Source organism: Spinacia oleracea, chromosome 5 (assembly GCF_020520425.1).
Source record: "Spinacia oleracea cultivar Varoflay chromosome 5, BTI_SOV_V1, whole genome shotgun sequence".
Lineage (NCBI taxonomy): Eukaryota > Viridiplantae > Streptophyta > Magnoliopsida > Caryophyllales > Amaranthaceae > Spinacia > Spinacia oleracea.
The window spans coordinates 95,837,343-95,847,470 of record NC_079491.1 but is presented as its reverse complement, the minus strand read 5'-3'; the positions used below and the strand labels follow the sequence as shown (position 1 = coordinate 95,847,470).

The following is a 10,128-nucleotide window of genomic DNA, read 5'->3' as shown; positions in this document are numbered from 1 at the left end:
TTGCACTCCCTTTATGTCACGATAACCGGGTTTTGTCAGTTTTTCTCATTGTCGTTAAAAACTGAATGGGGACTCCTATATTACTAGTCAATTGGGTGTATACTCACAGGAAATCCAATTACACTTGATTGAATAAAAAGAATCGTCAAACCCACGAGGGACGAGGTCACGCATTAGCCTCGTGCTTTTTCGACCCCCTCACAGCTAATGAGAGGAATGTGAGACCTAAAGGAATTGTTGAGAAGAAACGCAATAAACTGAAAGGTTGGAACAAGAGAAGAGAAAGACATGTTGATAATTTGAGGGAGGAAACTCAGTCTACTGATCAGGTAAACTGTTCATTTTAAACATTTATTTGTTCTTTTATTCCTTTAGTATGTTCTTTTTGTTTATCATTGTTCTTTTTCCATCTATTTGTTCTATTTATCCTTTTGTTAATGATCTTTTAGTTTACTTTATTATGTTCTGTTGGCAAATTGTTCTTTTTAAAAATCTCTTTGTTCTTTTATTCCTTTAGTTTGTTCCTTTTGTTTATCATTGTTCATTTTTCCTCCTACATGTTCTTTTTGTCCTTTTGTTTATGTTTTTTTCGCTAAACAGTTCATTTTTTAAAAGAACATCCATTTGTTCTTTTAATCTTTATTATGTTCTTTTTTTAAACTGTTCTTTTTTAATATCTGTTTTGTTCCTTTATTCCTTTAGTATGTTCCTTTTTTTTTTCATTGTTCATTTTATTTCCTCCTATATGTTTTTTTGTCCTTTTTCTTTTAGATTTAAATTTACTATATATCCATATATGTTCTTTTTTCTTCCTAATCATGTTCTTTTTTTCCTTACTGTTTCTTTGTTCTTTTTCAGTGTATCATAAATTTACCTGTTGGTGGGGTTTTGGTTCATCCAACATCTTCAAATTCACAATTGGAAGCATTTGTTCCAGATGATTATTTTGGAGTACACATACATCCTTTGTAGATTCTTTTCGCGATTGGTAATTTGATCATTTTTTTTACGTACATATTACTCGATTGCAAGCTACTGGTGTTTGCGCAATCAACAAACTCAAATGTAGTTTTTTAATTGCAAATAATGTATAGCTACATTACGTGTTTCTTCCCCTATAACATTTTAATATGTAGTTTTAAATGGGTATTTTTTTTGATTGAATCTCAAAGAGTATAATATGTACATATTTTTCATTTACTAGTTGTTGGAACGTGCGCTAGCGCGCACGTTCCCCCAAGGGATACAAATATATATCGTAAAAACAGTACGTAGAAAACCACGGTCAAATTCATGGGAAATTAGCTGGAAGCCTGGAATAATAAAAACGAACGGCTTATGGTTGTAAACTGGAGTACTTGTGCTTTTTTGTATGCAAAGCTCGTCTTTGTGCGGATATTCAATGCTTTATTTATAGGTTACAGAAAACGAGAAGGTCCCTTCAGTAAACAAATTTGTATAATTAATTAAGACAACAACAATACACAAGCATAGATCATATTTCCTAATTAGTCATTTACAAGACAAAAGTGTGAATGACTTGTTAACCCGGAGGCACTTAATGCTCTGAGAGAGTCGTGTAAATGTCATTTATCGTCTTTGGTGTAGTTCTACAACAATCGCCAAATAGAGAAGCCCCTGCCTTCTGCCATTTTTTCACAAAAGAAACTAAATCTTCATCTTGAACCCCTGTATTTTTCTGTAGCAAATACAATGTGTCAAAAGAGTGGAATTAGTGACAAAAATAAGCAAGCTTAATGCCTTGACATAATTCACAAGGTCGTGTTGTTTCTACTAAATTCGAGACATTTAATAATTTAAAAAGTAAGCAGGCAACATAAAAGTTATGGTGGTGTTAATATTAAGACAGATAGAACCAATTGCATCAAAATACTACAGTAGATGGTTACAAAATAGTAGTAGACAAAGAAAAACGCCAAATATACGCTACAAATAAAACAATTACCTAAACAAGCACAAGAAGGTAGCTTGACAATCCACCATAATTAGAGTAAAAAAAATTACGGACTGATATTTGTAAGCAAAATTTGAGTTTTTAAACTCCCACGATCACCCTAGTGCCGATAAGTTCAGAAATGGAGGTAATATAAGAAATCAAACCAAGAGCGCTTACTAATATACAGGAATGGCAGCCGCTGACAACAACTATTTCATGCTATTGAACAAAGGCAGACCAAATATTATCAATCATCAATAGCTTAAATGAATCATACAAGGGCCTGAAGATACCCTCATCGCAGGTAAAATGTTCAGCAAAATGTTAAGATGAAAAGACAGACATTTGTAGGTGGTCTGAGCACCTGAACCATGAGTGGATTAGGGCCAGCTAGAGAAATAAATCACTGCAGGGCCGGCTTTGACGTACCACAGCTTATGACAAGAATAATCAAGAAGAAACGTTCAAGAATGGCATTCACGAGATATAAAACCTATAGAAGATAGAAAATGGTAACAACAAGTGACCTGCCAAGTCATAGTGTTGTGTTGTGTGACCAAGCTCAAGAAAATGTTACCTAGATTCTGTTAAAGAACCCCATTTCTCAATGCACCAAACTTGAGCAGAAACCCTCGCCACTGGATTTGCCATATTCTCCTAATTCTCGGACTTTTGTCATAGCTGCTACAACCTGCAAGCCAAGTTGAACAATTGCATAATAAACATAACTCAAGAGAAGTTACTGAAATTGAAATAATCACCATATAATTCTCAATTCTCAGTACAAAACAAAATGTGTACAACATAATTTAAGCATCACAAACTTTTAGCAACTGTGAGAATCTCGTCACTCATGGCTGGTCACAAACCATAAGACCTAATTGACAATAACATGCGTCGAGATAAAATAAACAGTGCTTGGTAAAAAAAAATCGGGGAAATATGAGATAAATAAAGCTATAGAAATGCATATGAATCTACAATGTTAGTAAAGAATAATATAAAAGACAAACCCGGAAACCAGTTCCAGGATAACAGACCCAAATATTCTGTCTCATTCTGACGCAAAACTTTGTAAAGCTTGCTACTACCCCTGATGCTTATTATAATAGTCAAACCTCCCTTGATTTCAAACATATTAGATCATGGTGGCGAGCCATACTCCAACACTGATTAATTCAAGAAAAAAGAAAGAAACATGCAACATCGAACATCCAAACATGCAAATCAATGAAAGAAAAAACAGGAATAAGTTCATATATAAATTAAATGCAAATGAAGCAAAAAAGATAATAAAGAGAGGGGATACATCATGATAGTTCCTGATTAGTTTACAGAGAAAGATCTCCTTGATGTTGTGGAAAAGGAAGATGAAGTTCATTTCCTCATATTTTGATTTCTTTCTGGAATTACAAAAGTAAAAATAGCATTAACACAATGAGGTTATAAAAGAAAATATATAATATCTTTCAAAATGCTAAAAGAACATAATTAGAAATGGAAACAATGAACTCAAGCTGTATTTTTATGGATAAAATAGAGAAAATTTAGTACCAAAATGACGAAATACAAGTAATATCCAAAACATAGAAACAAAGACCTCGGCTAAGGGAGAACAACCCGCATTCCTAACTTACTCCATCCCTAACTGACATACACAAACAAAAAAAGAAGAAGACAACCAACTTTAAAACAAACGAGCATCAGACAGGGCAACAGATTACAGCAGAGGCCACACAAAGCAGCAACACAAGCAGCAACTGCATAAACCATCCAGCAGAGAATACACAGCAACAGAAAACACAAAGAAACAAACTGTACAGAAGAAGTCTGCAAACAGCCTGCACAACAGCAAGTATCAGCACTTCAGCAGAGAAGCCCACGGATGCAACCTGTATTCAACCTCCAGAAAGTAGCAGCAGCTAAACCAACAAGCCAGACCACATGCCAAAACATAAAGAAGCAGACCAAAGGCCAGAACAGAAGGAACAGACATCCAAAGCTGCAGAAAAACTAAACACCAACAGGTGCCTAATTCAAGGTTACTAAGACTTTCTCATTCTAAAGCTACAAGTGAAGGCCATGACCTTGATCTGTTTCACAACATCAAGCTCTATTTTGAAGCCAGCAGTGTGTATAGTTTACTTTATTTTTTTACAGCACAAGTGGTGTGTATAGTAGTAATGGTGACAGCCTGACAGGGTTAACTAAAGATGTCTATATAATATTACCTTCGTATGATTTTATCAAATATGAAGAATAAATTTGGAGATACAAGAAGGAAATGGCCAGAAAATGAACCATTAGCAATGACATAATTAGGTATGCAAATTAAGTATGCACTATTAGTGATAAGAGAAATCACACACCCGCTTACCATACCTTATCCACCAACTACACGTCAAAATTAGACGAAGTTTAAAAGAGTTCTAAACCAATCAACCAGTACAATGCCATTTATACTCAATTATGGTATCAGTGCACAATTCAAGTACTCGCAACAAAATTAAAGAGTGTGAGTAAGTCAGTTTACTGAAACTGTAGGGTCTGTGTATTTCGAACCTACTAATTCAAGTACTTGTTGAAAAAATTCCTAAGGAGAATTTGGTTTTGATGATTACTTTGGATAATTGGATCATTTTCTTTATTCTCATTGCTTTTCATGTTTATAAATGTTGATAAAGTATGTGAATGCTGGGGATATTGATATTATCCATCTAATTCTTCTGCCATTGTATTCCTAAAGCTAATATGATGACTAAATTTTTCTTCAGATGAGCACTAAAGCTGAAAATGTTGTTACAAGACTTAAAAGTTCAGATTGCTACGAGTCAAGCTCTGATTGCTGGAAAATGGACAAAATCTTATGACAGGGAGGTTATCGAGGTATGAGTCTCTTGATTTAGAGGTTTCAGAAATTGTTTAACTTTCAATTACTTGTGGTTTGTTAGTAGGTAAGTGATCGACCTCTCTTAGGAGGGTTTCAGTACATTAGCATACAGAGTTAGTAGGTTAGAAATATATTATTCATTCTAAAGTCTAGTTCAAAGAATATGAAGTTTAGTCAGTTTTTCATGTACAAAGATGTAAAACAACCCTGACCTCAATCACGTCTAAGGTAAAACAACCTTTTTTTGGTTTCTAGCAACTTTGGGTTGTAAGACCGTGCATAAAAAGAAAGACAACTTTCAATTGCCAATACTCAGGGAAGTCCAGAGGATTCTCTAACTCCCATCAATAGTAAATACAACTTTTACACCGTCGTCAGGGCACTTCATATTTCAAAAAGAACCCCATGCCGACCTTTTCTCAACAACCTTTGCTAAATTAACCAACAAAAAGCTAAGTTAAATGTAATTGAATATGAGATCAGGCTCAGTTAGCTTCATCTAGATAATACGACTTGTCAGGAAGCATAAGGTGTAGGTCGCCTGTTTGCTAGCCTCGTTGATAAGAGACGTACGGAAGGAGATACTGGAATTTTAGCAATACAGAAGGAGGCTTAAGCTTAACTATCAAATTTCAGATGAATTGAAACTTTTTTGGCCACTGTCAACTCATCTAACAACCTGGTAACCCGACAGACATACGAAAGGATTTCAGATGAATTGAAACTTTTTTTGCCACTTTCAACTCATCGAACAACCAAGTAACCCGTGCAAGCTTCATTGTCACTTGACTTAGTTTATCACCATCTCATCACTAAATACTCAGTATCAACACAATAAAGGGCCATTGTGGTCTGCTTCTTAGCTTTTTAAGACATAGGACTATTCCCAGGAACAATGAAAAACCGACTAACTAACCAAAATCCTTTAGCTAAAAAATACTACTATTGTTTAAGAGGAACATGAATTGGATTGCCTTTCAGATACCTAAATACAGGATTGGATACCTGTTTACGAGGAGTTTAGGGAGTTGGAAAAAAAATCCAAGGTTTCTGAAGTGAGCAAATACTACGTATCAAACAAGGTATCTGTCAGGTGACTAAGCCTTCAGTAATTATCCACATAATGAATAACAACTCACAAATATATTCTACTTTTTCCCTCTCACCTTCCATGATCAAATTGAATAACAAAGAAGAATAGTTTAAGGATAAATATTAATTTGGCACTTTTAGAAAAGGTATAATTCCATACCAATTCCATCTCCAGGAGCACTTTGAGTACACCCAACAACCTCCGACCAATCTACTCTAACCAAAAGACTCCACCAGAATCTGCTAAAATAAGAAAAGGGAGTCAAGACGAATATTAACATCGGTAAACATAATTGTGAAGTTCTTTTATATACAAGTATATAATTGTGTTCTTTTGGTCACAGTGAATCGTGTGCATAGTCTAGAATCTAGACCTTATTTGGTAAGAGATGTTACTATTTTGTTGCACACTTACTTGTAGGACGTCGGAGTTAAGGTAGTTGCTAAGAGCATCAGCTCTGTAGGCACACATTCGAGTTAAGGCTCCAACCTTAAGGTATTGTTTCCATGGTTGACGAAATTTGAACTTACCATGGCTAGGCTCCCATGAAGCCAAGTTTTCCTACAATAATATAATCATATCTTCGAGTTAATTTATATATATAAAAAAGTTAATTAAAATCAAGATCCAAAACAAAGAGACAAATCGAAATTGAAGTTACCGGTCTCTTCAGTGGTTTTGGTACCTAATACACTTTTGTATTGTTGACGAAAAGACTTCTCCTCTTTTGACTTTTCATCCTTCATTTTCAAGTATTCATTTCCAAATCCTGTGGAATTATTTTTCCCATTTGAGGATGATGAGTATATAGCCACTATAATTTTATTTATCATTTGCTGCTAGTTGTCCTCAGCCTCAACAACCCCCAAATTCTTACAAAAAAACCAAGAAGTCCTCAGCCTCAACACCCTTGGGTACATGCCTCTTGCGACCACCTTTTCTCACACGGACGCGGTAAACCACAAACCCTATAGTTGTGATGAAAAAAAGAAATGTGATGAATATTGAAGTATTTAATAGAGCACGATTGAACATTGAAATAAATAAAAGGAATCAAATTCATAAAAAAAACTACAAAAGCTAACACAGGGCCCTTTCTCATACTCGAATAAAAAAAAAATCGATTAGTCAAGTATTCAACAACTGTTGTCAAGTAAGATAAATGTCCTAATCAATTTAGCTAAAGCAACTATGCCATACTGCAGATTCTACTGTTTGCTAAGGTACAAGATATAACTCAATTAAAACTGGTATCTTGTAACAATTAAGCTATGATGTTCATCTCCATAAGAAAGGAATGATACAACAAGTGAATACATTCAGTGCATGAATTATTACCACGGCAAAACCCCAACAAACCGATTAAACCTATACCACAAGCTCCAATCCTAACGGTTACATTGGTAAACCACCAACTTAAATAATCAAAGACGAAGCGTAAAAATTTGGAGTTCTCACAATGCAGCTTTCCAATCACTAAAAAGAACATTGTTTTTATTTAAAATGCAGCTGTAAGACAACTCGTTGTACACCGCACCATTCGACCAGAAACCCTAATTTCTAAGACAAAGTGGCCACCGGAAAAAGTGGCGAAGTTATTTTTGGCTAATTTGCCTTATGTATGATTGAATCGATGGTTTCTCCAAATTGTGAATTTGCAGTGCGAATACTTCAATAGTTATGAAATGTACTGTTTATTCACGTAGGGAAAGTCGAATTACACTTCAAAATAATAAGCTTAATAAGCATTAAGCAGTAACGTAATATATGTGTTTGTTTTTGGATTGGTAATTTAATTTGAAATCCATAGTACAAATCCTAAACATTAGGATTCAAAAGAACAAAGAGTAAAGAGGGGTTACAAATAAATTTGAATTGATATAGTTAAATCACTGCACAAAATATTTAACAAGTTATATTAAATGAAAACAATTGTGCATTCTTTGTAATATTGCAATTTGCAAGTCAAAATACGAATTAAGCAAATATTGTAAGATGGAGCCACATAGTAAGGTATATGCCACTGACCTATACACAAACACATATACAAGGTTGAGGACGACGACATTGCTCCCTACTGAGATCCCTGGATCAAGGGAGAGCACTTCAATGGTTAATCAAGAAGTCCACCCAACATGATCTAAAAGTTTAATGTACTCCGTATAAAAGTAGTACAATAACCAAAACATACACTTATAAACAAATTCATGAACTGCTAATCAAGAAGTCCACCCTACACACACTTCTAAACATCCACTTTGCTAATGACACAACTGAAGAAGCAATAAAATCTCCCCATGGTACCGACAGGAGTACTTGAGACATCGAGTGAGGAGGGCGAGGTCAAGTCAGTTTATCAAGTATGGTGATTTAGAGTAAAATTTTAGCCTGTTTTTGAATAGCAAAGCAGTTCATTTTTGTATATCATTCTCTATAAAAATACAAATACAACTTCTGTGTTACTTTTTCTTTTGAAGGAATAATGTAGCCATGTAGGGAGAATCATACAAATTACAAATCAACTGTAACTGTTAATCGCTACTCCAAAAGAAGAAGAAAAAAAAACTAAAGTTGCAAGCTAAACCTATATTTTCTTTAAAACTTCCAAAGTATCTGTCAACAAACACCATCAACTTTTTATTATTTCAGACCCAATTCAAGCAGTAATATAATTTCCCCTGTTTATTTATCTTATACAACTTAAATTTTTTCTTTTTTCACTTAATCAAGTATAATTATGATAACTATCCAAAGAAAACCAAGAATTTCTCCCCCACTTTGTTCAGTTACTTAAGGACAATTGTGGGAAACAATTAAACAAACAATCCAACAAAACCAGAATTATCTGATTAATTGGAGGAGTACCCACTATATGATAATTATCAGGGTATTAAATTCAAACCAAAATTATACAAAACCAATCAAAATAAGAACATTGACATAGAAGAACCATTTAGGTAAACAGAAACAACGAATTAAGAAATAAGAGAAAGAACAACTTAAAATAAATAACATAAACAAAGGAATTAATGTCGAAGCTTACAGATTTTGAAGAGTAAACCTTCAATTTCGTATAAACTTGACAAAATAACAAGCTCCAATTATATCAGCTTCAATCCTCTTTCTGTCTCACTTTTCGTATGCAGAGAAGCCTGATGAATTGAAAACCTGGTTATTTAGGGTTTAGGAAGAAGATGGGATATTGATGAAGGGGCTAATTTAGGGTTTCTGCGAATTCTGTGTGTTTTGAAGAATTGCGATGGTTGTTTCTCAAAACTTGTGAAATGAGGAACCCTAAATCAACGAAAGTATGAGAAAGAAGAGTTTGAGATAGAGGGAAACCAGATGTAAGGTATTGATGCCGGATTCAAGACAGAGGAGTAGAGGCGGAGGCTGACGAAACGCCTTGATCGGAGAAATGAAAACCGAGGACAAATCTAATGGGTGTTCTTGATGTTCAAAGGTATTATACCTGGATAGATTGGGTAAATGGAGCGAATACGAAGAAGAAAAGTAGGAACAAAGGATCAGTTGAGCTACCAAAGCCATAGGAGAGGAGATGAGTTTACCAGAAAGGGGGAAAGGGAAAACACAGTTCCTAATCTAAGCAGAGGCGTGTAGATGGATACGAGCAGTAGGGTAAGGGCACACTCCGTAAAATCGAAGGATAACAAAGGGAAAATTGGGCAACTCACTGTTCCATGAATAGTAAGGAGAGTTCAAGCCTTTATATGTGTTAGGAAATATATTTTTAAATGCTTATGAAAGAACTCTATATAGTTTCCAAAAGAACATACTCCTAAGTGAAAAGAACAACTTCAAAATCATTAGTTAATTTAGACATTAAATTAGTAGATGTCAAAAGTTATATATCTAATTTGAATTCACAACATAATACTCAAAGTATCTTCATCCTGATATTCACAGGAATTCACATTTAATTGTTTCTAAACAATTTCAAAAGAACAATCAGTCAAAAGAACAATCACAAACAACCAGTTCAAAAGAACAATTGTTTCTAAACCAATTCACAAACAACTAGTTCAAAAGAACAATCAGCAACATTAAAAGAACACAGATAATATCAAACCATTGTTTCAAAAAAACACTATCAATCCATTGTTTCTAAAGAACACTATCAAACCATTGTTTTAAAAGAACAATATCAAACCATTGTTTCTAAACCAA

The 10,128-nt window shown here is 34.3% G+C and overlaps 1 long non-coding RNA gene across 10 annotated transcripts; it reads right to left on the bottom strand.

The window, feature by feature from the left end:
* Positions 1-1,440: 1,440 nt before the first annotated feature.
* On the bottom strand, positions 1,441-9,610 carry LOC110779020 (uncharacterized). Of its 10 annotated transcripts, XR_002531009.2 has the most exons (8): positions 8,984-9,599; positions 7,969-8,026; positions 6,602-6,908; positions 6,355-6,501; positions 6,100-6,179; positions 3,267-3,360; positions 2,535-2,648; positions 1,441-1,699 (listed from the first exon to the last, which is right to left on the bottom strand). It is a non-coding gene; the product is annotated as an uncharacterized lncRNA (long non-coding RNA). The 10 variants fall into 10 exon arrangements; XR_008921900.1 differs by having other exon boundaries at positions 2,535-6,179; positions 8,984-9,092; positions 9,283-9,610; XR_008921896.1 differs by having other exon boundaries at positions 3,267-6,179; positions 8,984-9,608.
* Between the last annotated feature and the right edge of the window lie 518 nt (positions 9,611-10,128).